The 24,089-nt window shown below is 44.5% G+C and overlaps 49 non-coding genes across 49 annotated transcripts; 25 read left to right on the top strand and 24 right to left on the bottom strand.

Annotated features, from left to right (window-relative positions):
- The first annotated feature begins 151 nt into the window (after positions 1–151).
- Trnal-caa (transfer RNA leucine (anticodon CAA)) lies at positions 152–275 on the top strand. Its single transcript has 2 exons — positions 152–189; positions 230–275. It is a non-coding gene; the product is annotated as a tRNA-Leu (tRNA).
- A 228-nt stretch (positions 276–503) lies between these two features.
- Positions 504–596, bottom strand: Trnay-gua (transfer RNA tyrosine (anticodon GUA)). The gene is made up of 2 exons: positions 560–596; positions 504–539 (listed from the first exon to the last, which is right to left on the bottom strand). It is a non-coding gene; the product is annotated as a tRNA-Tyr (tRNA).
- A 543-nt stretch (positions 597–1,139) lies between these two features.
- Trnal-caa (transfer RNA leucine (anticodon CAA)) lies at positions 1,140–1,263 on the top strand. Its single transcript has 2 exons — positions 1,140–1,177; positions 1,218–1,263. It is a non-coding gene; the product is annotated as a tRNA-Leu (tRNA).
- A 228-nt stretch (positions 1,264–1,491) lies between these two features.
- Positions 1,492–1,584, bottom strand: Trnay-gua (transfer RNA tyrosine (anticodon GUA)). The gene is made up of 2 exons: positions 1,548–1,584; positions 1,492–1,527 (listed from the first exon to the last, which is right to left on the bottom strand). It is a non-coding gene; the product is annotated as a tRNA-Tyr (tRNA).
- A 546-nt stretch (positions 1,585–2,130) lies between these two features.
- Trnal-caa (transfer RNA leucine (anticodon CAA)) lies at positions 2,131–2,254 on the top strand. Its single transcript has 2 exons — positions 2,131–2,168; positions 2,209–2,254. It is a non-coding gene; the product is annotated as a tRNA-Leu (tRNA).
- A 228-nt stretch (positions 2,255–2,482) lies between these two features.
- Positions 2,483–2,575, bottom strand: Trnay-gua (transfer RNA tyrosine (anticodon GUA)). Its single transcript has 2 exons — positions 2,539–2,575; positions 2,483–2,518 (listed from the first exon to the last, which is right to left on the bottom strand). It is a non-coding gene; the product is annotated as a tRNA-Tyr (tRNA).
- A 543-nt stretch (positions 2,576–3,118) lies between these two features.
- Positions 3,119–3,242, top strand: Trnal-caa (transfer RNA leucine (anticodon CAA)). The gene is made up of 2 exons: positions 3,119–3,156; positions 3,197–3,242. It is a non-coding gene; the product is annotated as a tRNA-Leu (tRNA).
- A 228-nt stretch (positions 3,243–3,470) lies between these two features.
- On the bottom strand, positions 3,471–3,563 carry Trnay-gua (transfer RNA tyrosine (anticodon GUA)). Its single transcript has 2 exons — positions 3,527–3,563; positions 3,471–3,506 (listed from the first exon to the last, which is right to left on the bottom strand). It is a non-coding gene; the product is annotated as a tRNA-Tyr (tRNA).
- Positions 3,564–4,109: 546 nt separating this feature from the next.
- On the top strand, positions 4,110–4,233 carry Trnal-caa (transfer RNA leucine (anticodon CAA)). Its single transcript has 2 exons — positions 4,110–4,147; positions 4,188–4,233. It is a non-coding gene; the product is annotated as a tRNA-Leu (tRNA).
- A 228-nt stretch (positions 4,234–4,461) lies between these two features.
- On the bottom strand, positions 4,462–4,554 carry Trnay-gua (transfer RNA tyrosine (anticodon GUA)). Its single transcript has 2 exons — positions 4,518–4,554; positions 4,462–4,497 (listed from the first exon to the last, which is right to left on the bottom strand). It is a non-coding gene; the product is annotated as a tRNA-Tyr (tRNA).
- Positions 4,555–5,100: 546 nt separating this feature from the next.
- On the top strand, positions 5,101–5,224 carry Trnal-caa (transfer RNA leucine (anticodon CAA)). The gene is made up of 2 exons: positions 5,101–5,138; positions 5,179–5,224. It is a non-coding gene; the product is annotated as a tRNA-Leu (tRNA).
- A 228-nt stretch (positions 5,225–5,452) lies between these two features.
- Trnay-gua (transfer RNA tyrosine (anticodon GUA)) lies at positions 5,453–5,545 on the bottom strand. Its single transcript has 2 exons — positions 5,509–5,545; positions 5,453–5,488 (listed from the first exon to the last, which is right to left on the bottom strand). It is a non-coding gene; the product is annotated as a tRNA-Tyr (tRNA).
- Positions 5,546–6,091: 546 nt separating this feature from the next.
- Positions 6,092–6,215, top strand: Trnal-caa (transfer RNA leucine (anticodon CAA)). Its single transcript has 2 exons — positions 6,092–6,129; positions 6,170–6,215. It is a non-coding gene; the product is annotated as a tRNA-Leu (tRNA).
- Positions 6,216–6,443: 228 nt separating this feature from the next.
- Positions 6,444–6,536, bottom strand: Trnay-gua (transfer RNA tyrosine (anticodon GUA)). The gene is made up of 2 exons: positions 6,500–6,536; positions 6,444–6,479 (listed from the first exon to the last, which is right to left on the bottom strand). It is a non-coding gene; the product is annotated as a tRNA-Tyr (tRNA).
- Positions 6,537–7,082: 546 nt separating this feature from the next.
- Positions 7,083–7,206, top strand: Trnal-caa (transfer RNA leucine (anticodon CAA)). The gene is made up of 2 exons: positions 7,083–7,120; positions 7,161–7,206. It is a non-coding gene; the product is annotated as a tRNA-Leu (tRNA).
- A 228-nt stretch (positions 7,207–7,434) lies between these two features.
- On the bottom strand, positions 7,435–7,527 carry Trnay-gua (transfer RNA tyrosine (anticodon GUA)). The gene is made up of 2 exons: positions 7,491–7,527; positions 7,435–7,470 (listed from the first exon to the last, which is right to left on the bottom strand). It is a non-coding gene; the product is annotated as a tRNA-Tyr (tRNA).
- Positions 7,528–8,073: 546 nt separating this feature from the next.
- Trnal-caa (transfer RNA leucine (anticodon CAA)) lies at positions 8,074–8,197 on the top strand. The gene is made up of 2 exons: positions 8,074–8,111; positions 8,152–8,197. It is a non-coding gene; the product is annotated as a tRNA-Leu (tRNA).
- A 228-nt stretch (positions 8,198–8,425) lies between these two features.
- Trnay-gua (transfer RNA tyrosine (anticodon GUA)) lies at positions 8,426–8,518 on the bottom strand. The gene is made up of 2 exons: positions 8,482–8,518; positions 8,426–8,461 (listed from the first exon to the last, which is right to left on the bottom strand). It is a non-coding gene; the product is annotated as a tRNA-Tyr (tRNA).
- A 546-nt stretch (positions 8,519–9,064) lies between these two features.
- Trnal-caa (transfer RNA leucine (anticodon CAA)) lies at positions 9,065–9,188 on the top strand. The gene is made up of 2 exons: positions 9,065–9,102; positions 9,143–9,188. It is a non-coding gene; the product is annotated as a tRNA-Leu (tRNA).
- A 228-nt stretch (positions 9,189–9,416) lies between these two features.
- Trnay-gua (transfer RNA tyrosine (anticodon GUA)) lies at positions 9,417–9,509 on the bottom strand. The gene is made up of 2 exons: positions 9,473–9,509; positions 9,417–9,452 (listed from the first exon to the last, which is right to left on the bottom strand). It is a non-coding gene; the product is annotated as a tRNA-Tyr (tRNA).
- A 543-nt stretch (positions 9,510–10,052) lies between these two features.
- Positions 10,053–10,176, top strand: Trnal-caa (transfer RNA leucine (anticodon CAA)). Its single transcript has 2 exons — positions 10,053–10,090; positions 10,131–10,176. It is a non-coding gene; the product is annotated as a tRNA-Leu (tRNA).
- A 228-nt stretch (positions 10,177–10,404) lies between these two features.
- On the bottom strand, positions 10,405–10,497 carry Trnay-gua (transfer RNA tyrosine (anticodon GUA)). The gene is made up of 2 exons: positions 10,461–10,497; positions 10,405–10,440 (listed from the first exon to the last, which is right to left on the bottom strand). It is a non-coding gene; the product is annotated as a tRNA-Tyr (tRNA).
- Positions 10,498–11,043: 546 nt separating this feature from the next.
- On the top strand, positions 11,044–11,167 carry Trnal-caa (transfer RNA leucine (anticodon CAA)). The gene is made up of 2 exons: positions 11,044–11,081; positions 11,122–11,167. It is a non-coding gene; the product is annotated as a tRNA-Leu (tRNA).
- Positions 11,168–11,395: 228 nt separating this feature from the next.
- Positions 11,396–11,488, bottom strand: Trnay-gua (transfer RNA tyrosine (anticodon GUA)). The gene is made up of 2 exons: positions 11,452–11,488; positions 11,396–11,431 (listed from the first exon to the last, which is right to left on the bottom strand). It is a non-coding gene; the product is annotated as a tRNA-Tyr (tRNA).
- Positions 11,489–12,034: 546 nt separating this feature from the next.
- Trnal-caa (transfer RNA leucine (anticodon CAA)) lies at positions 12,035–12,158 on the top strand. The gene is made up of 2 exons: positions 12,035–12,072; positions 12,113–12,158. It is a non-coding gene; the product is annotated as a tRNA-Leu (tRNA).
- Positions 12,159–12,386: 228 nt separating this feature from the next.
- Trnay-gua (transfer RNA tyrosine (anticodon GUA)) lies at positions 12,387–12,479 on the bottom strand. Its single transcript has 2 exons — positions 12,443–12,479; positions 12,387–12,422 (listed from the first exon to the last, which is right to left on the bottom strand). It is a non-coding gene; the product is annotated as a tRNA-Tyr (tRNA).
- Positions 12,480–13,025: 546 nt separating this feature from the next.
- Positions 13,026–13,149, top strand: Trnal-caa (transfer RNA leucine (anticodon CAA)). Its single transcript has 2 exons — positions 13,026–13,063; positions 13,104–13,149. It is a non-coding gene; the product is annotated as a tRNA-Leu (tRNA).
- Positions 13,150–13,377: 228 nt separating this feature from the next.
- Trnay-gua (transfer RNA tyrosine (anticodon GUA)) lies at positions 13,378–13,470 on the bottom strand. The gene is made up of 2 exons: positions 13,434–13,470; positions 13,378–13,413 (listed from the first exon to the last, which is right to left on the bottom strand). It is a non-coding gene; the product is annotated as a tRNA-Tyr (tRNA).
- A 546-nt stretch (positions 13,471–14,016) lies between these two features.
- On the top strand, positions 14,017–14,140 carry Trnal-caa (transfer RNA leucine (anticodon CAA)). Its single transcript has 2 exons — positions 14,017–14,054; positions 14,095–14,140. It is a non-coding gene; the product is annotated as a tRNA-Leu (tRNA).
- A 228-nt stretch (positions 14,141–14,368) lies between these two features.
- Trnay-gua (transfer RNA tyrosine (anticodon GUA)) lies at positions 14,369–14,461 on the bottom strand. The gene is made up of 2 exons: positions 14,425–14,461; positions 14,369–14,404 (listed from the first exon to the last, which is right to left on the bottom strand). It is a non-coding gene; the product is annotated as a tRNA-Tyr (tRNA).
- Positions 14,462–15,007: 546 nt separating this feature from the next.
- Positions 15,008–15,131, top strand: Trnal-caa (transfer RNA leucine (anticodon CAA)). The gene is made up of 2 exons: positions 15,008–15,045; positions 15,086–15,131. It is a non-coding gene; the product is annotated as a tRNA-Leu (tRNA).
- A 228-nt stretch (positions 15,132–15,359) lies between these two features.
- Positions 15,360–15,452, bottom strand: Trnay-gua (transfer RNA tyrosine (anticodon GUA)). Its single transcript has 2 exons — positions 15,416–15,452; positions 15,360–15,395 (listed from the first exon to the last, which is right to left on the bottom strand). It is a non-coding gene; the product is annotated as a tRNA-Tyr (tRNA).
- A 546-nt stretch (positions 15,453–15,998) lies between these two features.
- Positions 15,999–16,122, top strand: Trnal-caa (transfer RNA leucine (anticodon CAA)). Its single transcript has 2 exons — positions 15,999–16,036; positions 16,077–16,122. It is a non-coding gene; the product is annotated as a tRNA-Leu (tRNA).
- A 228-nt stretch (positions 16,123–16,350) lies between these two features.
- Positions 16,351–16,443, bottom strand: Trnay-gua (transfer RNA tyrosine (anticodon GUA)). The gene is made up of 2 exons: positions 16,407–16,443; positions 16,351–16,386 (listed from the first exon to the last, which is right to left on the bottom strand). It is a non-coding gene; the product is annotated as a tRNA-Tyr (tRNA).
- Positions 16,444–16,989: 546 nt separating this feature from the next.
- On the top strand, positions 16,990–17,113 carry Trnal-caa (transfer RNA leucine (anticodon CAA)). The gene is made up of 2 exons: positions 16,990–17,027; positions 17,068–17,113. It is a non-coding gene; the product is annotated as a tRNA-Leu (tRNA).
- A 228-nt stretch (positions 17,114–17,341) lies between these two features.
- Trnay-gua (transfer RNA tyrosine (anticodon GUA)) lies at positions 17,342–17,434 on the bottom strand. The gene is made up of 2 exons: positions 17,398–17,434; positions 17,342–17,377 (listed from the first exon to the last, which is right to left on the bottom strand). It is a non-coding gene; the product is annotated as a tRNA-Tyr (tRNA).
- Positions 17,435–17,980: 546 nt separating this feature from the next.
- On the top strand, positions 17,981–18,104 carry Trnal-caa (transfer RNA leucine (anticodon CAA)). Its single transcript has 2 exons — positions 17,981–18,018; positions 18,059–18,104. It is a non-coding gene; the product is annotated as a tRNA-Leu (tRNA).
- A 228-nt stretch (positions 18,105–18,332) lies between these two features.
- Positions 18,333–18,425, bottom strand: Trnay-gua (transfer RNA tyrosine (anticodon GUA)). The gene is made up of 2 exons: positions 18,389–18,425; positions 18,333–18,368 (listed from the first exon to the last, which is right to left on the bottom strand). It is a non-coding gene; the product is annotated as a tRNA-Tyr (tRNA).
- A 546-nt stretch (positions 18,426–18,971) lies between these two features.
- Positions 18,972–19,095, top strand: Trnal-caa (transfer RNA leucine (anticodon CAA)). Its single transcript has 2 exons — positions 18,972–19,009; positions 19,050–19,095. It is a non-coding gene; the product is annotated as a tRNA-Leu (tRNA).
- A 228-nt stretch (positions 19,096–19,323) lies between these two features.
- On the bottom strand, positions 19,324–19,416 carry Trnay-gua (transfer RNA tyrosine (anticodon GUA)). Its single transcript has 2 exons — positions 19,380–19,416; positions 19,324–19,359 (listed from the first exon to the last, which is right to left on the bottom strand). It is a non-coding gene; the product is annotated as a tRNA-Tyr (tRNA).
- Positions 19,417–19,962: 546 nt separating this feature from the next.
- Trnal-caa (transfer RNA leucine (anticodon CAA)) lies at positions 19,963–20,086 on the top strand. Its single transcript has 2 exons — positions 19,963–20,000; positions 20,041–20,086. It is a non-coding gene; the product is annotated as a tRNA-Leu (tRNA).
- A 228-nt stretch (positions 20,087–20,314) lies between these two features.
- Trnay-gua (transfer RNA tyrosine (anticodon GUA)) lies at positions 20,315–20,407 on the bottom strand. Its single transcript has 2 exons — positions 20,371–20,407; positions 20,315–20,350 (listed from the first exon to the last, which is right to left on the bottom strand). It is a non-coding gene; the product is annotated as a tRNA-Tyr (tRNA).
- A 546-nt stretch (positions 20,408–20,953) lies between these two features.
- Trnal-caa (transfer RNA leucine (anticodon CAA)) lies at positions 20,954–21,077 on the top strand. Its single transcript has 2 exons — positions 20,954–20,991; positions 21,032–21,077. It is a non-coding gene; the product is annotated as a tRNA-Leu (tRNA).
- A 228-nt stretch (positions 21,078–21,305) lies between these two features.
- On the bottom strand, positions 21,306–21,398 carry Trnay-gua (transfer RNA tyrosine (anticodon GUA)). Its single transcript has 2 exons — positions 21,362–21,398; positions 21,306–21,341 (listed from the first exon to the last, which is right to left on the bottom strand). It is a non-coding gene; the product is annotated as a tRNA-Tyr (tRNA).
- A 546-nt stretch (positions 21,399–21,944) lies between these two features.
- Positions 21,945–22,068, top strand: Trnal-caa (transfer RNA leucine (anticodon CAA)). Its single transcript has 2 exons — positions 21,945–21,982; positions 22,023–22,068. It is a non-coding gene; the product is annotated as a tRNA-Leu (tRNA).
- A 228-nt stretch (positions 22,069–22,296) lies between these two features.
- Positions 22,297–22,389, bottom strand: Trnay-gua (transfer RNA tyrosine (anticodon GUA)). Its single transcript has 2 exons — positions 22,353–22,389; positions 22,297–22,332 (listed from the first exon to the last, which is right to left on the bottom strand). It is a non-coding gene; the product is annotated as a tRNA-Tyr (tRNA).
- Positions 22,390–22,935: 546 nt separating this feature from the next.
- On the top strand, positions 22,936–23,059 carry Trnal-caa (transfer RNA leucine (anticodon CAA)). The gene is made up of 2 exons: positions 22,936–22,973; positions 23,014–23,059. It is a non-coding gene; the product is annotated as a tRNA-Leu (tRNA).
- Positions 23,060–23,287: 228 nt separating this feature from the next.
- Positions 23,288–23,380, bottom strand: Trnay-gua (transfer RNA tyrosine (anticodon GUA)). The gene is made up of 2 exons: positions 23,344–23,380; positions 23,288–23,323 (listed from the first exon to the last, which is right to left on the bottom strand). It is a non-coding gene; the product is annotated as a tRNA-Tyr (tRNA).
- Positions 23,381–23,926: 546 nt separating this feature from the next.
- Trnal-caa (transfer RNA leucine (anticodon CAA)) lies at positions 23,927–24,050 on the top strand. Its single transcript has 2 exons — positions 23,927–23,964; positions 24,005–24,050. It is a non-coding gene; the product is annotated as a tRNA-Leu (tRNA).
- The last annotated feature ends 39 nt before the right edge of the window (positions 24,051–24,089 follow it).

The following is a 24,089-nucleotide window of genomic DNA, read 5'->3' as shown; positions in this document are numbered from 1 at the left end:
TTTGAGGAGGCAAGAACACAGATGAATGAAAATAGCAACTCTAAAACTGTCCAGAATGCATGCAGACTTGTTGGGTGTATCAGCATCAATTCAATGGTAAGGAATACATGTGTGACTTCAAAAGCGTAAAGATATCACTTTTGACATCGTTGTCAGGATGGCCGAGCGGTCTAAGGCGCCAGACTCAAGGTATTGCATCAGACCTTCTCCCCTAGTGGAGGTACGGGAGTTCTGGTCCACGAATGTGGGCGTGGGTTCAAATCCCACTTCTGACACACTTTTTCCCTCCCTCCAATCAAGCAGTTTTCGGAAGTCAGGAATCAGACTAGCATTTGGGGCTCTTTAGGGTAAATTGCAGCCATTTATTTCCTTTAGTGCTTTATTTAGGCTTTGATTGCATTCTGCTTCATCTATCTTAAATATCTTAAAGCGTCAAGAGTGGCATGAACAAAACTGAAAGGATATTGGTCCTCTTAAATGTGGTTATTAATAGCAAAAAGTTGTCCCGCGAGCCGGATTCGAACCAGCGACCTAAGGATTGCCAATTACAGCTTTGCCACTACAGTCCTCCGCTCTACCAACTGAGCTATCACGAGCCTTGACACTTCAGGTCGTTTGAAAAGACGCCTCTCTTTCTAATCAATAGGGCCTTCCTCGCTTGACTGCTCAAACACTTCCTCCTTGCTGACAGTGTGTTGTGGGTAGCAATCTGCCGAAAAGATGTGTAAACTCATTTCAACCTCTGAGCCACACATGTCTCCTAGCACCAGTCTCCAGTTCGATTAGTTGACGTATGCCGGGTGATTACGGAATCTTTTAGTAAGGAGTCGAATCCTCACAAACAGGCTGATTTCTAAGAGAAAAACCTGAATGATCCGCATTAGCATTCGCTCGGATGTGTGCAGACTACTAAGCAAGTCCAAACCTCGTCATAATTGAGAGTTACAAGAAGAGTCGATCCATTACATCAGTTGTGTTGAATATAAGAAGCTTTGAGGAGGCAAGAACACAGATAAAGGAAAATAGTAACCCTGAAACTGTCCAGAATGCATGCAGACTTGGGTGTATCAGCATCGATTCAATGGTAAGGAATACATGTGTGACTTCAAAAGCGTAAAGATATCACTTTTGACATCGTTGTCAGGATGGCCGAGCGGTCTAAGGCGCCAGACTCAAGGTATTGCATCAGACCTTCTCCCCTAGTGGAGGTACGGGTGTTCTGGTCCACGAATGTGGGCGTGGGTTCAAATCCCACTCCTGACACACTTTTTTCCTCCCTCCAATCAAGCCATTTTCGGAAGTCAGGAATCAGACTAGCATTTGGGGCTCTTTAGGGTAAATTGCAGCCATTTATTTCCTTTAGTGCATTATTTAGGCTTTGATTGCATTCTGCTTCATCTATCTTAAATATCTTAAAGCGTCAAGAGTGGCATGAACAAAACTGAAAGGATATTGGTCCTCTTAAATGTAGTTATTAATAGCAAAAAGTTGTCCCGCGAGCCGGATTCGAACCAGCGACCTAAGGATTGCCAATTACAGCTTTGCCACTACAGTCCTCCGCTCTACCAACTGAGCTATCACGGGCCTTGACACTTCAGGTCGTTTGAAAAGACGCCTCTCTTTCTAATCAATAGGGCCTTCCTCGCTTGACTGCTCAAACACTTCCTCCTTGCTGACAGTGTGTTGTGGGTAGCAATCTGCCGAAAAGATGTGTAAACTCATTTCAACCTCTGAGCCACACATGTCTCCTAGCACCAGTCTCCAGTTCGATTAGTTGACGTATGCCGGGTGATTACGGAATCTTTTAGTAAGGAGTCGAATCCTCACAAACAGGCTGATTTCTAAGAGAAAAACCTGAATGATCCGCATTAGCATTCGCTCAGATGTGTGCAGACTACTAAGCAAGTCCAAACCTCGTCATAATTGAGAGTTACAAGAAGAGTCGATCCATTACATCAGTTGTGTTGAATATAAGAAGCTTTGAGGAGGCAAGAACACAGATGAATGAAAATAGCAACTCTAAAACTGTCCAGAATGCATGCAGACTTGTTGGGTGTATCAGCATCAATTCAATGGTAAGGAATACATGTGTGACTTCAAAAGCGTAAAGATATCACTTTTGACATCGTTGTCAGGATGGCCGAGCGGTCTAAGGCGCCAGACTCAAGGTATTGCATCAGACCTTCTCCCCTAGTGGAGGTACGGGAGTTCTGGTCCACGAATGTGGGCGTGGGTTCAAATCCCACTTCTGACACACTTTTTCCCTCCCTCCAATCAAGCAGTTTTCGGAAGTCAGGAATCAGACTAGCATTTGGGGCTCTTTAGGGTAAATTGCAGCCATTTATTTCCTTTAGTGCTTTATTTAGGCTTTGATTGCATTCTGCTTCATCTATCTTAAATATCTTAAAGCGTCAAGAGTGGCATGAACAAAACTGAAAGGATATTGGTCCTCTTAAATGTGGTTATTAATAGCAAAAAGTTGTCCCGCGAGCCGGATTCGAACCAGCGACCTAAGGATTGCCAATTACAGCTTTGCCACTACAGTCCTCCGCTCTACCAACTGAGCTATCACGAGCCTTGACACTTCAGGTCGTTTGAAAAGACGCCTCTCTTTCTAATCAATAGGGCCTTCCTCGCTTGACTGCTCAAACACTTCCTCCTTGCTGACAGTGTGTTGTGGGTAGCAATCTGCCGAAAAGATGTGTAAACTCATTTCAACCTCTGAGCCACACATGTCTCCTAGCACCAGTCTCCAGTTCGATTAGTTGACGTATGCCGGGTGATTACGGAATCTTTTAGTAAGGAGTCGAATCCTCACAAACAGGCTGATTTCTAAGAGAAAAACCTGAATGATCCGCATTAGCATTCGCTCGGATGTGTGCAGACTACTAAGCAAGTCCAAACCTCGTCATAATTGAGAGTTACAAGAAGAGTCGATCCATTACATCAGTTGTGTTGAATATAAGAAGCTTTGAGGAGGCAAGAACACAGATAAAGGAAAATAGTAACCCTGAAACTGTCCAGAATGCATGCAGACTTGGGTGTATCAGCATCGATTCAATGGTAAGGAATACATGTGTGACTTCAAAAGCGTAAAGATATCACTTTTGACATCGTTGTCAGGATGGCCGAGCGGTCTAAGGCGCCAGACTCAAGGTATTGCATCAGACCTTCTCCCCTAGTGGAGGTACGGGTGTTCTGGTCCACGAATGTGGGCGTGGGTTCAAATCCCACTCCTGACACACTTTTTTCCTCCCTCCAATCAAGCCATTTTCGGAAGTCAGGAATCAGACTAGCATTTGGGGCTCTTTAGGGTAAATTGCAGCCATTTATTTCCTTTAGTGCATTATTTAGGCTTTGATTGCATTCTGCTTCATCTATCTTAAATATCTTAAAGCGTCAAGAGTGGCATGAACAAAACTGAAAGGATATTGGTCCTCTTAAATGTAGTTATTAATAGCAAAAAGTTGTCCCGCGAGCCGGATTCGAACCAGCGACCTAAGGATTGCCAATTACAGCTTTGCCACTACAGTCCTCCGCTCTACCAACTGAGCTATCACGGGCCTTGACACTTCAGGTCGTTTGAAAAGACGCCTCTCTTTCTAATCAATAGGGCCTTCCTCGCTTGACTGCTCAAACACTTCCTCCTTGCTGACAGTGTGTTGTGGGTAGCAATCTGCCGAAAAGATGTGTAAACTCATTTCAACCTCTGAGCCACACATGTCTCCTAACACCAGTCTCCAGTTCGATTAGTTGACATATGCCGGGTGATTGCGGAATCTTTTAGTAAGGAGTCGAATCCTCACAAACAGGCTGATTTCTAAGAGAAAAACCTGAATGATCCGCATTAGCATTCGCTCAGATGTGTGCAGACTACTAAGCAAGTCCAAACCTCGTCATAATTGAGAGTCACAAGAAGAGTCGATCCATTACATCAGTTGTGTTGAATATAAGAAGCTTTGAGGAGGCAAGAACACAGATAAAGGAAAATAGCAACTCCAAAAATGTCCAGAATGCATGCAGACTTGTTGGGTGTATCAGCATCAATTCAATGGTAAGGAATACATGTGTGACTTCAAAAGCGTAAAGATATCACTTTTGAGATCGTTGTCAGGATGGCCGAGCGGTCTAAGGCGCCAGACTCAAGGTATTGCATCAGACCTTCTCCCCTAGTGGAGGTACGGGAGTTCTGGTCCACGAATGTGGGCGTGGGTTCAAATCCCACTCCTGACACACTTTTTTCCTCCCTCCAATCAAGCAGTTTTCGGAAGTCAGGAATCAGACTAGCATTTGGGGCTCTTTAGGGTAAATTGCAGCCATTTATTTCCTTTAGTGCATTATTTAGGCTTTGATTGCATTCTGCTTCATCTATCTTAAATATCTTAAAGCGTCAAGAGTGGCATGAACAAAACTGAAAGGATATTGGTCCTCTTAAATGTGGTTATTAATAGCAAAAAGTTGTCCCGCGAGCCGGATTCGAACCAGCGACCTAAGGATTGCCAATTACAGCTTTGCCACTACAGTCCTCCGCTCTACCAACTGAGCTATCACGGGCCTTGACACTTCAGGTCGTTTGAAAAGACGCCTCTCTTTCTAATCAATAGGGCCTTCCTCGCTTGACTGCTCAAACACTTCCTCCTTGCTGACAGTGTGTTGTGGGTAGCAATCTGCCGAAAAGATGTGTAAACTCATTTCAACCTCTGAGCCACACATGTCTCCTAGCACCAGTCTCCAGTTCGATTAGTTGACGTATGCCGGGTGATTACGGAATCTTTTAGTAAGGAGTCGAATCCTCACAAACAGGCTGATTTCTAAGAGAAAAACCTGAATGATCCGCATTAGCATTCGCTCAGATGTGTGCAGACTACTAAGCAAGTCCAAACCTCGTCATAATTGAGAGTTACAAGAAGAGTCGATCCATTACATCAGTTGTGTTGAATATAAGAAGCTTTGAGGAGGCAAGAACACAGATGAATGAAAATAGCAACTCTAAAACTGTCCAGAATGCATGCAGACTTGTTGGGTGTATCAGCATCAATTCAATGGTAAGGAATACATGTGTGACTTCAAAAGCGTAAAGATATCACTTTTGACATCGTTGTCAGGATGGCCGAGCGGTCTAAGGCGCCAGACTCAAGGTATTGCATCAGACCTTCTCCCCTAGTGGAGGTACGGGTGTTCTGGTCCACGAATGTGGGCGTGGGTTCAAATCCCACTCCTGACACACTTTTTTCCTCCCTCCAATCAAGCCATTTTCGGAAGTCAGGAATCAGACTAGCATTTGGGGCTCTTTAGGGTAAATTGCAGCCATTTATTTCCTTTAGTGCATTATTTAGGCTTTGATTGCATTCTGCTTCATCTATCTTAAATATCTTAAAGCGTCAAGAGTGGCATGAACAAAACTGAAAGGATATTGGTCCTCTTAAATGTAGTTATTAATAGCAAAAAGTTGTCCCGCGAGCCGGATTCGAACCAGCGACCTAAGGATTGCCAATTACAGCTTTGCCACTACAGTCCTCCGCTCTACCAACTGAGCTATCACGGGCCTTGACACTTCAGGTCGTTTGAAAAGACGCCTCTCTTTCTAATCAATAGGGCCTTCCTCGCTTGACTGCTCAAACACTTCCTCCTTGCTGACAGTGTGTTGTGGGTAGCAATCTGCCGAAAAGATGTGTAAACTCATTTCAACCTCTGAGCCACACATGTCTCCTAACACCAGTCTCCAGTTCGATTAGTTGACATATGCCGGGTGATTGCGGAATCTTTTAGTAAGGAGTCGAATCCTCACAAACAGGCTGATTTCTAAGAGAAAAACCTGAATGATCCGCATTAGCATTCGCTCAGATGTGTGCAGACTACTAAGCAAGTCCAAACCTCGTCATAATTGAGAGTCACAAGAAGAGTCGATCCATTACATCAGTTGTGTTGAATATAAGAAGCTTTGAGGAGGCAAGAACACAGATAAAGGAAAATAGCAACTCCAAAAATGTCCAGAATGCATGCAGACTTGTTGGGTGTATCAGCATCAATTCAATGGTAAGGAATACATGTGTGACTTCAAAAGCGTAAAGATATCACTTTTGAGATCGTTGTCAGGATGGCCGAGCGGTCTAAGGCGCCAGACTCAAGGTATTGCATCAGACCTTCTCCCCTAGTGGAGGTACGGGAGTTCTGGTCCACGAATGTGGGCGTGGGTTCAAATCCCACTTCTGACACACTTTTTTCCTCCCTCCAATCAAGCAGTTTTCGGAAGTCAGGAATCAGACTAGCATTTGGGGCTCTTTAGGGTAAATTGCAGCCATTTATTTCCTTTAGTGCATTATTTAGGCTTTGATTGCATTCTGCTTCATCTATCTTAAATATCTTAAAGCGTCAAGAGTGGCATGAACAAAACTGAAAGGATATTGGTCCTCTTAAATGTGGTTATTAATAGCAAAAAGTTGTCCCGCGAGCCGGATTCGAACCAGCGACCTAAGGATTGCCAATTACAGCTTTGCCACTACAGTCCTCCGCTCTACCAACTGAGCTATCACGAGCCTTGACACTTCAGGTCGTTTGAAAAGACGCCTCTCTTTCTAATCAATAGGGCCTTCCTCGCTTGACTGCTCAAACACTTCCTCCTTGCTGACAGTGTGTTGTGGGTAGCAATCTGCCGAAAAGATGTGTAAACTCATTTCAACCTCTGAGCCACACATGTCTCCTAGCACCAGTCTCCAGTTCGATTAGTTGACGTATGCCGGGTGATTACGGAATCTTTTAGTAAGGAGTCGAATCCTCACAAACAGGCTGATTTCTAAGAGAAAAACCTGAATGATCCGCATTAGCATTCGCTCAGATGTGTGCAGACTACTAAGCAAGTCCAAACCTCGTCATAATTGAGAGTTACAAGAAGAGTCGATCCATTACATCAGTTGTGTTGAATATAAGAAGCTTTGAGGAGGCAAGAACACAGATGAATGAAAATAGCAACTCTAAAACTGTCCAGAATGCATGCAGACTTGTTGGGTGTATCAGCATCAATTCAATGGTAAGGAATACATGTGTGACTTCAAAAGCGTAAAGATATCACTTTTGACATCGTTGTCAGGATGGCCGAGCGGTCTAAGGCGCCAGACTCAAGGTATTGCATCAGACCTTCTCCCCTAGTGGAGGTACGGGTGTTCTGGTCCACGAATGTGGGCGTGGGTTCAAATCCCACTCCTGACACACTTTTTTCCTCCCTCCAATCAAGCCATTTTCGGAAGTCAGGAATCAGACTAGCATTTGGGGCTCTTTAGGGTAAATTGCAGCCATTTATTTCCTTTAGTGCATTATTTAGGCTTTGATTGCATTCTGCTTCATCTATCTTAAATATCTTAAAGCGTCAAGAGTGGCATGAACAAAACTGAAAGGATATTGGTCCTCTTAAATGTAGTTATTAATAGCAAAAAGTTGTCCCGCGAGCCGGATTCGAACCAGCGACCTAAGGATTGCCAATTACAGCTTTGCCACTACAGTCCTCCGCTCTACCAACTGAGCTATCACGGGCCTTGACACTTCAGGTCGTTTGAAAAGACGCCTCTCTTTCTAATCAATAGGGCCTTCCTCGCTTGACTGCTCAAACACTTCCTCCTTGCTGACAGTGTGTTGTGGGTAGCAATCTGCCGAAAAGATGTGTAAACTCATTTCAACCTCTGAGCCACACATGTCTCCTAACACCAGTCTCCAGTTCGATTAGTTGACATATGCCGGGTGATTGCGGAATCTTTTAGTAAGGAGTCGAATCCTCACAAACAGGCTGATTTCTAAGAGAAAAACCTGAATGATCCGCATTAGCATTCGCTCAGATGTGTGCAGACTACTAAGCAAGTCCAAACCTCGTCATAATTGAGAGTCACAAGAAGAGTCGATCCATTACATCAGTTGTGTTGAATATAAGAAGCTTTGAGGAGGCAAGAACACAGATAAAGGAAAATAGCAACTCCAAAAATGTCCAGAATGCATGCAGACTTGTTGGGTGTATCAGCATCAATTCAATGGTAAGGAATACATGTGTGACTTCAAAAGCGTAAAGATATCACTTTTGAGATCGTTGTCAGGATGGCCGAGCGGTCTAAGGCGCCAGACTCAAGGTATTGCATCAGACCTTCTCCCCTAGTGGAGGTACGGGAGTTCTGGTCCACGAATGTGGGCGTGGGTTCAAATCCCACTTCTGACACACTTTTTTCCTCCCTCCAATCAAGCAGTTTTCGGAAGTCAGGAATCAGACTAGCATTTGGGGCTCTTTAGGGTAAATTGCAGCCATTTATTTCCTTTAGTGCATTATTTAGGCTTTGATTGCATTCTGCTTCATCTATCTTAAATATCTTAAAGCGTCAAGAGTGGCATGAACAAAACTGAAAGGATATTGGTCCTCTTAAATGTGGTTATTAATAGCAAAAAGTTGTCCCGCGAGCCGGATTCGAACCAGCGACCTAAGGATTGCCAATTACAGCTTTGCCACTACAGTCCTCCGCTCTACCAACTGAGCTATCACGGGCCTTGACACTTCAGGTCGTTTGAAAAGACGCCTCTCTTTCTAATCAATAGGGCCTTCCTCGCTTGACTGCTCAAACACTTCCTCCTTGCTGACAGTGTGTTGTGGGTAGCAATCTGCCGAAAAGATGTGTAAACTCATTTCAACCTCTGAGCCACACATGTCTCCTAGCACCAGTCTCCAGTTCGATTAGTTGACGTATGCCGGGTGATTACGGAATCTTTTAGTAAGGAGTCGAATCCTCACAAACAGGCTGATTTCTAAGAGAAAAACCTGAATGATCCGCATTAGCATTCGCTCAGATGTGTGCAGACTACTAAGCAAGTCCAAACCTCGTCATAATTGAGAGTTACAAGAAGAGTCGATCCATTACATCAGTTGTGTTGAATATAAGAAGCTTTGAGGAGGCAAGAACACAGATGAATGAAAATAGCAACTCTAAAACTGTCCAGAATGCATGCAGACTTGTTGGGTGTATCAGCATCAATTCAATGGTAAGGAATACATGTGTGACTTCAAAAGCGTAAAGATATCACTTTTGACATCGTTGTCAGGATGGCCGAGCGGTCTAAGGCGCCAGACTCAAGGTATTGCATCAGACCTTCTCCCCTAGTGGAGGTACGGGAGTTCTGGTCCACGAATGTGGGCGTGGGTTCAAATCCCACTTCTGACACACTTTTTCCCTCCCTCCAATCAAGCAGTTTTCGGAAGTCAGGAATCAGACTAGCATTTGGGGCTCTTTAGGGTAAATTGCAGCCATTTATTTCCTTTAGTGCTTTATTTAGGCTTTGATTGCATTCTGCTTCATCTATCTTAAATATCTTAAAGCGTCAAGAGTGGCATGAACAAAACTGAAAGGATATTGGTCCTCTTAAATGTGGTTATTAATAGCAAAAAGTTGTCCCGCGAGCCGGATTCGAACCAGCGACCTAAGGATTGCCAATTACAGCTTTGCCACTACAGTCCTCCGCTCTACCAACTGAGCTATCACGAGCCTTGACACTTCAGGTCGTTTGAAAAGACGCCTCTCTTTCTAATCAATAGGGCCTTCCTCGCTTGACTGCTCAAACACTTCCTCCTTGCTGACAGTGTGTTGTGGGTAGCAATCTGCCGAAAAGATGTGTAAACTCATTTCAACCTCTGAGCCACACATGTCTCCTAGCACCAGTCTCCAGTTCGATTAGTTGACGTATGCCGGGTGATTACGGAATCTTTTAGTAAGGAGTCGAATCCTCACAAACAGGCTGATTTCTAAGAGAAAAACCTGAATGATCCGCATTAGCATTCGCTCAGATGTGTGCAGACTACTAAGCAAGTCCAAACCTCGTCATAATTGAGAGTCACAAGAAGAGTCGATCCATTACATCAGTTGTGTTGAATATAAGAAGCTTTGAGGAGGCAAGAACACAGATAAAGGAAAATAGTAACCCTGAAACTGTCCAGAATGCATGCAGACTTGGGTGTATCAGCATCGATTCAATGGTAAGGAATACATGTGTGACTTCAAAAGCGTAAAGATATCACTTTTGACATCGTTGTCAGGATGGCCGAGCGGTCTAAGGCGCCAGACTCAAGGTATTGCATCAGACCTTCTCCCCTAGTGGAGGTACGGGTGTTCTGGTCCACGAATGTGGGCGTGGGTTCAAATCCCACTCCTGACACACTTTTTTCCTGCCTCCAATCAAGCCGTTTTCGGAAGTCAGGAATCAGACTAGCATTTGGGGCTCTTTAGGGTAAATTGCAGCCATTTATTTCCTTTAGTGCATTATTTAGGCTTTGATTGCATTCTGCTTCATCTATCTTAAATATCTTAAAGCGTCAAGAGTGGCATGAACAAAACTGAAAGGATATTGGTCCTCTTAAATGTAGTTATTAATAGCAAAAAGTTGTCCCGCGAGCCGGATTCGAACCAGCGACCTAAGGATTGCCAATTACAGCTTTGCCACTACAGTCCTCCGCTCTACCAACTGAGCTATCACGGGCCTTGACACTTCAGGTCGTTTGAAAAGACGCCTCTCTTTCTAATCAATAGGGCCTTCCTCGCTTGACTGCTCAAACACTTCCTCCTTGCTGACAGTGTGTTGTGGGTAGCAATCTGCCGAAAAGATGTGTAAACTCATTTCAACCTCTGAGCCACACATGTCTCCTAACACCAGTCTCCAGTTCGATTAGTTGACGTATGCCGGGTGATTGCGGAATCTTTTAGTAAGGAGTCTAATCCTCACAAACAGGCTGATTTCTAAGAGAAAAACGTGAATGATCCGCATTAGCATTCGCTCAGATGTGTGCAGACTACTAAGCAAGTCCAAACCTCGTCATAATTGAGAGTCACAAGAAGAGTCGATCCATTACATCAGTTGTGTTGAATATAAGAAGCTTTGAGGAGGCAAGAACACAGATGAATGAGAATAGCAACTCCAAAAATGTCCAGAATGCATGCAGACTTGTTGGGTGTATCAGCATCAATTCAATGGTAAGGAATACATGTGTGACTTCAAAAGCGTAAAGATATCACTTTTGACATTGTTGTTAGGATGGCCGAGCGGTCTAAGGCGCCAGACTCAAGGTATTGCATCAGACCTTCTCCCCTAGTGGAGGTACGGGAGTTCTGGTCCACGAATGTGGGCGTGGGTTCAAATCCCACTTCTGACACACTTTTTTCCTCCCTCCAATCAAGCAGTTTTCGGAAGTCAGGAATCAGACTAGCATTTGGGGCTCTTTGGGGTAAATTGCAGCCATTTATTTCCTTTAGTGCATTATTTAGGCTTTGATTGCATTCTGCTTCATCTATCTTAAATATCTTAAAGCGTCAAGAGTGGCATGAACAAAACTGAAAGGATATTGGTCCTCTTAAATGTGGTTATTAATAGCAAAAAGTTGTCCCGCGAGCCGGATTCGAACCAGCGACCTAAGGATTGCCAATTACAGCTTTGCCACTACAGTCCTCCGCTCTACCAACTGAGCTATCACGAGCCTTGACACTTCAGGTCGTTTGAAAAGACGCCTCTCTTTCTAATCAATAGGGCCTTCCTCGCTTGACTGCTCAAACACTTCCTCCTTGCTGACAGTGTGTTGTGGGTAGCAATCTGCCGAAAAGATGTGTAAACTCATTTCAACCTCTGAGCCACACATGTCTCCTAGCACCAGTCTCCAGTTCGATTAGTTGACGTATGCCGGGTGATTACGGAATCTTTTAGTAAGGAGTCGAATCCTCACAAACAGGCTGATTTCTAAGAGAAAAACCTGAATGATCCGCATTAGCATTCGCTCGGATGTGTGCAGACTACTAAGCAAGTCCAAACCTCGTCATAATTGAGAGTTACAAGAAGAGTCGATCCATTACATCAGTTGTGTTGAATATAAGAAGCTTTGAGGAGGCAAGAACACAGATGAATGAAAATAGCAACTCTAAAACTGTCCAGAATGCATGCAGACTTGTTGGGTGTATCAGCATCAATTCAATGGTAAGGAATACATGTGTGACTTCAAAAGCGTAAAGATATCACTTTTGAGATCGTTGTCAGGATGGCCGAGCGGTCTAAGGCGCCAGACTCAAGGTATTGCATCAGACCTTCTCCCCTAGTGGAGGTACGGGTGTTCTGGTCCACGAATGTGGGCGTGGGTTCAAATCCCACTCCTGACACACTTTTTTCCTCCCTCCAATCAAGCCCTTTTCGGAAGTCAGGAATCAGACTAGCATTTGGGGCTCTTTGGGGTAAATTGCAGCCATTTATTTCCTTTAGTGCATTATTTAGGCTTTGATTGCATTCTGCTTCATCTATCTTGAATATCTTAAAGCGTCAAGAGTGGCATGAACAAAACTGAAATGACACTGGTCCTCTTAAATGTGGTTATTAATAATAAAAAGTTGTCCCGCGAGCCGGATTCGAACCAGCGACCTAAGGATTGCCAATTACAGCTTTGCCACTACAGTCCTCCGCTCTACCAACTGAGCTATCACGGGCCTTGACACTTCAGGTCGTTTGAAAAGACGCCTCTCTTTCTAATCAATAGGGCCTTCCTCGCTTGACTGCTCAAACACTTCCTCCTTGCTGACAGTGTGTTGTGGGTAGCAAGCTGCCGAAAAGATGTGTAAACTCATTTCAACCTCTGAGCCACACATGTCTCCTAACACCAGTCTCCAGTTCGATTAGTTGACATATGCCGGGTGATTACGGAAACTTTTAGTAAGGAGTCTAATCCTCACAAACAGGCTGATTTCTAAGAGAAAAACCTGAATGATCCGCATTAACATTCGCTCGGATGTGTGCAGACTACTAAGCAAGTCCAAACCTCGTCATAATTGAGAGTTACAAGAAGAGTCGATCCATTACATCAGTTGTGTTGAATATAAGAAGCTTTGAGGAGGCAAGAACACAGATGAATGAAAATAGTAACCCTAAAACAGTCCAGAATGCATGCAGACTTGTTGGGTGTATCAGCATCGATTCAATGGTAAGGAATACATGTGTGACTTCAAAAGCGTAAAGATATCACTTTTGAGATCGTTGTCAGGATGGCCGAGCGGTCTAAGGCGCCAGACTCAAGGTATTGCATCAGACCTTCTCCCCTAGTGGAGGTACGGGTGTTCTGGTCCACGAATGTGGGCGTGGGTTCAAATCCCACTCCTGACACACTTTTTTCCTCCCTCCAATCAAGCCGTTTTCGGAAGTCAGGAATCAGACTAGCATTTGGGGCTCTTTGGGGTAAATTGCAGCCATTTATTTCCTTTAGTGCATTATTTAGGCTTTGATAGCATTCTGCTTCATCTATCTTAAATATCTTAAAGCGTCAAGAGTGGCATGAACAAAACTGAAAGGATATTGGTCCTCTTAAATGTGGTTATTAATAGCAAAAGGTTGTCCCGCGAGCCGGATTCGAACCAGCGACCTAAGGATTGCCAATTACAGCTTTGCCACTACAGTCCTCCGCTCTAACAACTGAGCTATCACGGGCCTTGACACTTCAGGTCGTTTGAAAAGACGCCTCTCTTTCTAATCAATAGGGCCTTCCTCGCTTGACTGCTCAAACACTTCCTCCTTGCTGACAGTGTGTTGTGGGTAGCAAACTGCCGAAAAGATGTGTAGACTCATTTCAACCTCTGAGCCACACATGTCTCCTAGCACCAGTCTCCAGTTCGATTTGTTGACATATGCCGGGTGATTACGGAATCTTTTAGTAAGGAGTCTAATCCTCACAAACAGGCTGATTTCTAAGAGAAAAACCTGAATGATCCGCATTAGCATTCGCTCGGATGTGTGCAGACTACTAAGCAAGTCCAAACCTCGTCATAATTGAGAGTTACAAGAAGAGTCGATCCATTACATCAGTTGTGTTGAATATAAGAAGCTTTGAGGAGGCAAGAACACAGATGAATGAAAATAGTAACCCTAAAACAGTCCAGAATGCATGCAGACTTGTTGGGTGTATCAGCATCGATTCAATGGTAAGGAATACATGTGTGACTTCAAAAGCGTAAAGATATCACTTTTGAGATCGTTGTCAGGATGGCCGAGCGGTCTAAGGCGCCAGACTCAAGGTATTGCATCAGACCTTCTCCCCTAGTGGAGGTACGGGTGTTCTGGTCCACGAATGTGGGCGTGGGTTCAAATCCCACTCCTGACACACTTTTTTCCTCCCTCCAATCAAGCCGTTTTCGGAAGTCAGGAATCAGACTAGCATTTGGGGCTCTTTGGGGTAAATTGCAGCCATTTATTTCCTTTAGTGCATTATTTAGGCTTTGATAGCATTCTGCTTCATCTATCTTAAATATCTTAAAGCGTCAAGAGTGGCATGAACAAAACTGAAAGGATATTGGTCCTCTTAAATGTGGTTATTAATAGCAAAAGGTTGTCCCGCGAGCCGGATTCGAACCAGCGACCTAAGGATTGCCAATTACAGCTTTGCCACTACAGTCCTCCGCTCTACCAACTGAGCTATCACGGGCCTTGACACTTCAGGTCGTTTGAAAAGACGCCTCTCTTTCTAATCAATAGGGCCTTCCTCGCTTGACTGCTCAAACACTTCCTCCTTGCTGACAGTGTGTTGTGGGTAGCAAACTGCCGAAAAGATGTGTAGACTCATTTCAACCTCTGAGCCACACATGTCTCCTAGCACCAGTCTCCAGTTCGATTTGTTGACATATGCCGGGTGATTACGGAATTTTTTAGTAAGGAGTCGAATCCTCACAAACAGGCTGATTTCTAAGAGAAAAACCTGAATGATCCGCATTAGCATTCGCTCGGATGTGTGCAGACTACTAAGCAAGTCCAAACCTCGTCATAATTGAGCGTTACAAGAAGAGTCGATCCATTACATCAGTTGTGTTGAACATAAGAAGCTTTGAGGAGGCAAGAACACAGATGAATGAAAATAGTAACCCTAAAACAGTCCAGGATGCATGTAGACTTGTTGGGTGTATCAGCATCGATTCAATGGTAAGGAATACATGTGTGACTTCAAAAGCGTAAAGATATCACTTTTGACATCGTTGTCAGGATGGCCGAGCGGTCTAAGGCGCCAGACTCAAGGTATTGCATCAGACCTTCTCCCCTAGTGGAGGTACGGGTGTTCTGGTCCACGAATGTGGGCGTGGGTTCAAATCCCACTCCTGACACACTTTTTTCCTACCTCCAATCAAGCCCTTTTCGGAAGTCAGGAATCAGACTAGCATTTGGGGCTCTTTGGGGTAAATTGCAGCCATTTATTTCCTTTAGTGCATTATTTAGGCTTTGATTGCATTCTGCTTCATCTATCTTAAATATCTTAAAGCGTCAAGAGTGGCATGAACAAAACTGAAAGGATATTGGTCCTCTTAAATGTTTTTATTAATAGCAAAAGGTTGTCCCGCGAGCCGGATTCGAACCAGCGACCTAAGGATTGCCAATTACAGCTTTGCCACTACAGTCCTCCGCTCTACCAACTGAGCTATCACGGGCCTTGACACTTCAGGTCGTTTGAAAAGACGCCTCTCTTTCTAATCAATAGGGCCTTCCTCGCTTGACTGCTCAAACACTTCCTCCTTGCTGACAGTGTGTTGTGGGTAGCAAGCTGCCGAAAAGATGTGTAAACTCATTTCAACCTCTGAGCCACACATGTCTCCTAGCACCAGTCTCCAGTTCGATTTGTTGACATATGCCGGGTGATTACGGAATTTTTTAGTAAGGAGTCGAATCCTCACAAACAGGCTGATTTCTAAGAGAAAAACCTGAATGATCCGCATTAGCATTCGCTCGGATGTGTGCAGACTACTAAGCAAGTCCAAACCTCGTCATAATTGAGCGTTACAAGAAGAGTCGATCCATTACATCAGTTGTGTTGAACATAAGAAGCTTTGAGGAGGCAAGAACACAGATGAATGAAAATAGTAACCCTAAAACAGTCCAGGATGCATGTAGACTTGTTGGGTGTATCAGCATCGATTCAATGGTAAGGAATACATGTGTGACTTCAAAAGCGTAAAGATATCACTTTTGACATCGTTGTCAGGATGGCCGAGCGGTCTAAGGCGCCAGACTCAAGGTATTGCATCAGACCTTCTCCCCTAGTGGAGGTACGGGTGTTCTGGTCCACGAATGTGGGCGTGGGTTCAAATCCCACTCCTGACACACTTTTTTCCTACCTCCAATCAAGCCCTTTTCGGAAGTCAGGAATCAGACTAGCATTTGGGGCTCTTTGGGGTAAATTGCAGCCATTTATTTCCTTTAGTGCATTATTTAGGCTTTGATTGCATTCTGCTTCATCTATCTTAAATATCTTAAAGCGTCAAGAGTGGCATGAACAAAACTGAAAGGATATTGGTCCTCTTAAATGTTTTTATTAATAGCAAAAGGTTGTCCCGCGAGCCGGATTCGAACCAGCGACCTAAGGATTGCCAATTACAGCTTTGCCACTACAGTCCTCCGCTCTACCAACTGAGCTATCACGGGCCTTGACACTTCAGGTCGTTTGAAAAGACGCCTCTCTTTCTAATCAATAGGGCCTTCCTCGCTTGACTGCTCAAACACTTCCTCCTTGCTGACAGTGTGTTGTGGGTAGCAAGCTGCCGAAAAGATGTGTAAACTCATTTCAACCTCTGAGCCACACATGTCTCCTAGCACCAGTCTCCAGTTCGATTTGTTGACATATGCCGGGTGATTACGGAATCTTTTAGTAAGGAGTCTAACCCTCACAAACAGGCTGATTTCTAAGAGAAAAACCTGAATGATCCGCATTAGCATTCGCTCGGATGTGTGCAGACTACTAAGCAAGTCCAAACCTCGTCATAATTGAGCGTTACAAGAAGAGTCGATCCATTACATCAGTTGTGTTGAACATAAGAAGCTTTGAGGAGGCAAGAACACAGATGAATGAAAATAGTAACCCTAAAACAGTCCAGGATGCATGTAGACTTGTTGGGTGTATCAGCATCGATTCAATGGTAAGGAATACATGTGTGACTTCAAAAGCGTAAAGATATCACTTTTGACATCGTTGTCAGGATGGCCGAGCGGTCTAAGGCGCCAGACTCAAGGTATTGCATCAGACCTTCTCCCCTAGTGGAGGTACGGGAGTTCTGGTCCACGAATGTGGGCGTGGGTTCAAATCCCACTCCTGACACACTTTTTTCCTCCCTCCAATCAAGCCGTTTTCGGAAGTCAGGAATCAGACTAGCATTTGGGGCTCTTTGGGGTAAATTGCAGCCATTTATTTCCTTTAGTGCATTATTTAGGCTTTGATTGCATTCTGCTTCATCTATCTTAAATATCTTAAAGCGTCAAGAGTGGCATGAACAAAACTGAAAGGATATTGGTCCACTTAAATGTGGTTATTAATAGCAAAAGGTTGTCCCGCGAGCCGGATTCGAACCAGCGACCTAAGGATTGCCAATTACAGCTTTGCCACTACAGTCCTCCGCTCTACCAACTGAGCTATCACGGGCCTTGACACTTCAGGTCGTTTGAAAAGACGCCTCTCTTTCTAATCAATAGGGCCTTCCTCGCTTGACTGCTCAAACACTTCCTCCTTGCTGACAGTGTGTTGTGGGTAGCAAGCTGCCGAAAAGATGTGTAAACTCATTTCAACCTCTGAGCCACACATGTCTCCTAGCACCAGTCTCCAGTTCGATTAGTTGACATATGCCGGGTGATTACGGAATCTTTTAGTAAGGAGTCGAATCCTCACAAACAGGCTGATTTCTAAGAGAAAAACCTGAATGATCCGCATTAGCATTCGCTCGGATGTGTGCAGACTACTAAGCAAGTCCAAACCTCGTCATAATTGAGCGTTACAAGAAGAGTCGATCCATTACATCAGTTGTGTTGAACATAAGAAGCTTTGAGGAGGCAAGAACACAGATGAATGAAAATAGTAACCCTAAAACAGTCCAGAATGCATGCAGACTTGTTGGGTGTATCAGCATCGATTCAATGGTAAGGAATACATGTGTGACTTCAAAAGCGTAAAGATATCACTTTTGAGATCGTTGTCAGGATGGCCGAGCGGTCTAAGGCGCCAGACTCAAGGTATTGCATCAGACCTTCTCCCCTAGTGGAGGTACGGGAGTTCTGGTCCACGAATGTGGGCGTGGGTTCAAATCCCACTCCTGACACACTTTTTTCCTCCCTCCAATCAAGCCGTTTTCGGAAGTCAGGAATCAGACTAGCATTTGGGGCTCTTTGGGGTAAATTGCAGCCATTTATTTCCTTTAGTGCATTATTTAGGCTTTGATAGCATTCTGCTTCATCTATCTTAAATATCTTAAAGCGTCAAGAGTGGCATGAACAAAACTGAAAGGATATTGGTCCTCTTAAATGTGGTTATTAATAGCAAAAGGTTGTCCCGCGAGCCGGATTCGAACCAGCGACCTAAGGATTGCCAATTACAGCTTTGCCACTACAGTCCTCCGCTCTACCAACTGAGCTATCACGGGCCTTGACACTTCAGGTCGTTTGAAAAGACGCCTCTCTTTCTAATCAATAGGGCCTTCCTCGCTTGACTGCTCAAACACTTCCTCCTTGCTGACAGTGTGTTGTGGGTAGCAATCTGCCGAAAAGATGTGTAGACTCATTTCAACCTCTGAGCCACACATGTCTCCTAACACCAGTCTCCAGTTCGATTAGTTGACATATGCCGGGTGATTACGGAATCTTTTAGTAAGGAGTCGAATCCTCACAAACAGGCTGATTTCTAAGAGAAAAACCTGAATGATCCGCATTAGCATTCGCTCGGATGTGTGCAGACTACTAAGCAAGTCCAAACCTCGTCATAATTGAGCGTTACAAGAAGAGTCGATCCATTACATCAGTTGTGTTGAACATAAGAAGCTTTGAGGAGGCAAGAACACAGATGAATGAAAATAGTAACCCTAAAACAGTCCAGGATGCATGTAGACTTGTTGGGTGTATCAGCATCGATTCAGTGGTAAGGAATACATGTGTGACTTCAAAAGCGTAAAGATATCACTTTTGACATCGTTGTCAGGATGGCCGAGCGGTCTAAGGCGCCAGACTCAAGGTATTGCATCAGACCTTCTCCCCTAGTGGAGGTACGGGTGTTCTGGTCCACGAATGTGGGCGTGGGTTCAAATCCCACTCCTGACACACTTTTTTCCTCCCTCCAATCAAGCCCTTTTCGGAAGTCAGGAATCAGACTAGCATTTGGGGCTCTTTGGGGTAAATTGCAGCCATTTATTTCCTTTAGTGCATTATTTAGGCTTTGATTGCATTCTGCTTCATCTATCTTAAATATCTTAAAGCGTCAAGAGTGGCATGAACAAAACTGAAAGGATATTGGTCCTCTTAAATGTTTTTATTAATAGCAAAAGGTTGTCCCGCGAGCCGGATTCGAACCAGCGACCTAAGGATTGCCAATTACAGCTTTGCCACTACAGTCCTCCGCTCTACCAACTGAGCTATCACGGGCCTTGACACTTCAGGTCGTTTGAAAAGACGCCTCTCTTTCTAATCAATAGGGCCTTCCTCGCTTGACTGCTCAAACACTTCCTCCTTGCTGACAGTGTGTTGTGGGTAGCAAGCTGCCGAAAAGATGTGTAAACTCATTTCAACCTCTGAGCCACACATGTCTCCTAGCACCAGTCTCCAGTTCGATTAGTTGACATATGCCGGGTGATTACGGAATCTTTTAGTAAGGAGTCGAATCCTCACAAACAGGCTGATTTCTAAGAGAAAAACCTGAATGATCCGCATTAGCATTCGCTCGGATGTGTGCAGACTACTAAGCAAGTCCAAACCTCGTCATAATTGAGCGTTACAAGAAGAGTCGATCCATTACATCAGTTGTGTTGAACATAAGAAGCTTTGAGGAGGCAAGAACACAGATGAATGAAAATAGTAACCCTAAAACAGTCCAGAATGCATGCAGACTTGTTGGGTGTATCAGCATCGATTCAATGGTAAGGAATACATGTGTGACTTCAAAAGCGTAAAGATATCACTTTTGAGATCGTTGTCAGGATGGCCGAGCGGTCTAAGGCGCCAGACTCAAGGTATTGCATCAGACCTTCTCCCCTAGTGGAGGTACGGGAGTTCTGGTCCACGAATGTGGGCGTGGGTTCAAATCCCACTCCTGACACACTTTTTTCCTCCCTCCAATCAAGCCGTTTTCGGAAGTCAGGAATCAGACTAGCATTTGGGGCTCTTTGGGGTAAATTGCAGCCATTTATTTCCTTCAGTGCATTATTTAGGCTTTGATAGCATTCTGCTTCATCTATCTTAAATATCTTAAAGCGTCAAGAGTGGCATGAACAAAACTGAAAGGATATTGGTCCTCTTAAATGTGGTTATTAATAGCAAAAGGTTGTCCCGCGAGCCGGATTCGAACCAGCGACCTAAGGATTGCCAATTACAGCTTTGCCACTACAGTCCTCCGCTCTACCAACTGAGCTATCACGGGCCTTGACACTTCAGGTCGTTTGAAAAGACGCCTCTCTTTCTAATCAATAGGGCCTTCCTCGCTTGACTGCTCAAACACTTCCTCCTTGCTGACAGTGTGTTGTGGGTAGCAAGCTGCCGAAAAGATGTGTAAACTCATTTCAACCTCTGAGCCACACATGTCTCCTAGCACCAGTCTCCAGTTCGATTTGTTGACATATGCCGGGTGATTACGGAATCTTTTAGTAAGGAGTCTAATCCTCACAAACAGGCTGATTTCTAAGAGAAAAACCTGAATGATCCGCATTAGCATTCGCTCGGATGTGTGCAGACTACTAAGCAAGTCCAAACCTCGTCATAATTGAGCGTTACAAGAAGAGTCGATCCATTACATCAGTTGTGTTGAACATAAGAAGCTTTGAGGAGGCAAGAACACAGATGAATGAAAATAGTAACCCTAAAACAGTCCAGGATGCATGTAGACTTGTTGGGTGTATCAGCATCGATTCAATGGTAAGGAATACATGTGTGACTTCAAAAGCGTAAAGATATCACTTTTGACATCGTTGTCAGGATGGCCGAGCGGTCTAAGGCGCCAGACTCAAGGTATTGCATCAGACCTTCTCCCCTAGTGGAGGTACGGGTGTTCTGGTCCACGAATGTGGGCGTGGGTTCAAATCCCACTCCTGACACACTTTTTTCCTCCCTCCAATCAAGCCGTTTTCGGAAGTCAGGAATCAGACTAGCATTTGGGGCTCTTTGGGGTAAATTGCAGCCATTTATTTCCTTTAGTGCATTATTTAGGCTTTGATTGCATTCTGCTTCATCTATCTTAAATATCTTAAAGTGTCAAGAGTGGCATGAACAAAACTGAAAGGATATTGGTCCACTTAAATGTGGTTATTAATAGCAAAAGGTTGTCCCGCGAGCCGGATTCGAACCAGCGACCTAAGGATTGCCAATTACAGCTTTGCAACTACAGTCCTCCGCTCTACCAACTGAGCTATCACGGGCCTTGACACTTCAGGTCGTTTGAAAAGACGCCTCTCTTTCTAATCAATAGGGCCTTCCTCGCTTGACTGCTCAAACACTTCCTCCTTGCTGACAGTGTGTTGTGGGTAGCAAGCTGCCGAAAAGATGTGTAAACTCATTTCAACCTCTGAGCCACACATGTCTCCTAGCACCAGTCTCCAGTTCGATTAGTTGACATATGCCGGGTGATTACGGAATCTTTTAGTAAGGAGTCGAATCCTCACAAACAGGCTGATTTCTAAGAGAAAAACCTGAATGATCCGCATTAGCATTCGCTCGGATGTGTGCAGACTACTAAGCAAGTCCAAACCTCGTCATAATTGAGCGTTACAAGAAGAGTCGATCCATTACATCAGTTGTGTTGAACATAAGAAGCTTTGAGGAGGCAAGAACACAGATGAATGAAAATAGTAACCCTAAAACAGTCCAGAATGCATGCAGACTTGTTGGGTGTATCAGCATCGATTCAATGGTAAGGAATACATGTGTGACTTCAAAAGCGTAAAGATATCACTTTTGAGATCGTTGTCAGGATGGCCGAGCGGTCTAAGGCGCCAGACTCAAGGTATTGCATCAGACCTTCTCCCCTAGTGGAGGTACGGGAGTTCTGGTCCACGAATGTGGGCGTGGGTTCAAATCCCACTCCTGACACACTTTTTTCCTCCCTCCAATCAAGCCGTTTTCGGAAGTCAGGAATCAGACTAGCATTTGGGGCTCTTTGGGGTAAATTGCAGCCATTTATTTCCTTTAGTGCATTATTTAGGCTTTGATTGCATTCTGCTTCATCTATCTTAAATATCTTAAAGCGTCAAGAGTGGCATGAACAAAACTGAAAGGATATTGGTCCACTTAAATGTGGTTATTAATAGCAAAAGGTTGTCCCGCGAGCCGGATTCGAACCAGCGACCTAAGGATTGCCAATTACAGCTTTGCCACTACAGTCCTCCGCTCTACCAACTGAGCTATCACGGGCCTTGACACTTCAGGTCGTTTGAAAAGACGCCTCTCTTTCTAATCAATAGGGCCTTCCTCGCTTGACTGCTCAAACACTTCCTCCTTGCTGACAGTGTGTTGTGGGTAGCAAGCTGCCGAAAAGATGTGTAAACTCATTTCAACCTCTGAGCCACACATGTCTCCTAGCACCAGTCTCCAGTTCGATTAGTTGACATATGCCGGGTGATTACGGAATCTTTTAGTAAGGAGTCGAATCCTCACAAACAGGCTGATTTCTAAGAGAAAAACCTGAATGATCCGCATTAGCATTCGCTCGGATGTGTGCAGACTACTAAGCAAGTCCAAACCTCGTCATAATTGAGCGTTACAAGAAGAGTCGATCCATTACATCAGTTGTGTTGAACATAAGAAGCTTTGAGGAGGCAAGAACACAGATGAATGAAAATAGTAACCCTAAAACAGTTCAGGATGCATGCAGACTTGTTGGGTGTATCAGCATCGATTCAATGGTAAGGAATACATGTGTGACTTCAAAAGCGTAAAGATATCACTTTTGACATCGTTGTCAGGATGGCCGAGCGGTCTAAGGCGCCAGACTCAAGGTATTGCATCAGACCTTCTCCCCTAGTGGAGATACGGGTGTTCTGGTCCACGAATGTGGGCGTGGGTTCAAATCCCACTCCTGACACACTTTTTTCCTCCCTCCAATCAAGCCGTTTTCGGAAGTCAGGAATCAGACTAGCATTTGGGGCTCTTTGGGGTAAATTGCAGCCATTTATTTCCTTTAGTGCATTATTTAGGCTTTGATTGCATTCTGCTTCATCTATCTTAAATATCTTAAAGCGTCAAGAGTGGCATGAACAAAACTGAAAGGATATTGGTCCACTTAAATGTGGTTATTAATAGCAAAAGGTTGTCCCGCGAGCCGGATTCGAACCAGCGACCTAAGGATTGCCAATTACAGCTTTGCCACTACAGTCCTCCGCTCTACCAACTGAGCTATCACGGGCCTTGACACTTCAGGTCGTTTGAAAAGACGCCTCTCTTTCTAATCAATAGGGCCTTCCTCGCTTGACTGCTCAAACACTTCCTCCTTGCTGACAGTGTGTTGTGGGTAGCAAGCTGCCGAAAAGATGTGTAAACTCATTTCAACCTCTGAGCCACACATGTCTCCTAGCACCAGTCTCCAGTTCGATTAGTTGACATATGCCGGGTGATTACGGAATCTTTTAGTAAGGAGTCGAATCCTCACAAACAGGCTGATTTCTAAGAGTAAAACCTGAATGATCCGCATTAGCATTCGCTCGGATGTGTGCAGACTACTAAGCAAGTCCAAACCTCGTCATAATTGAGCGTTACAAGAAGAGTCGATCCATTACATCAGTTGTGTTGAACATAAGAAGCTTTGAGGAGGCAAGAACACAGATGAATGAAAATAGTAACCCTAAAACAGTTCAGGATGCATGCAGACTTGTTGGGTGTATCAGCATCGATTCAATGGTAAGGAATACATGTGTGACTTCAAAAGCGTAAAGATATCACTTTTGAGATCGTTGTCAGGATGGCCGAGCGGTCTAAGGCGCCAGACTCAAGGTATTGCATCAGACCTTCTCCCCTAGTGGAGGTACGGGTGTTCTGGTCCACGAATGTGGGCGTGGGTTCAAATCCCACTCCTGACACACTTTTTTCCTCCCTCCAATCAAGCCGTTTTCGGAAGT

The sequence above is a fragment of the Haliotis asinina genome, chromosome 7 (genome assembly GCF_037392515.1).
Source record: "Haliotis asinina isolate JCU_RB_2024 chromosome 7, JCU_Hal_asi_v2, whole genome shotgun sequence".
NCBI classification, from domain to species: domain Eukaryota; kingdom Metazoa; phylum Mollusca; class Gastropoda; order Lepetellida; family Haliotidae; genus Haliotis; species Haliotis asinina.
The sequence above is the reverse complement of the archived record's forward strand: the minus strand, read 5'-3'. Positions and strand labels throughout refer to the sequence as shown.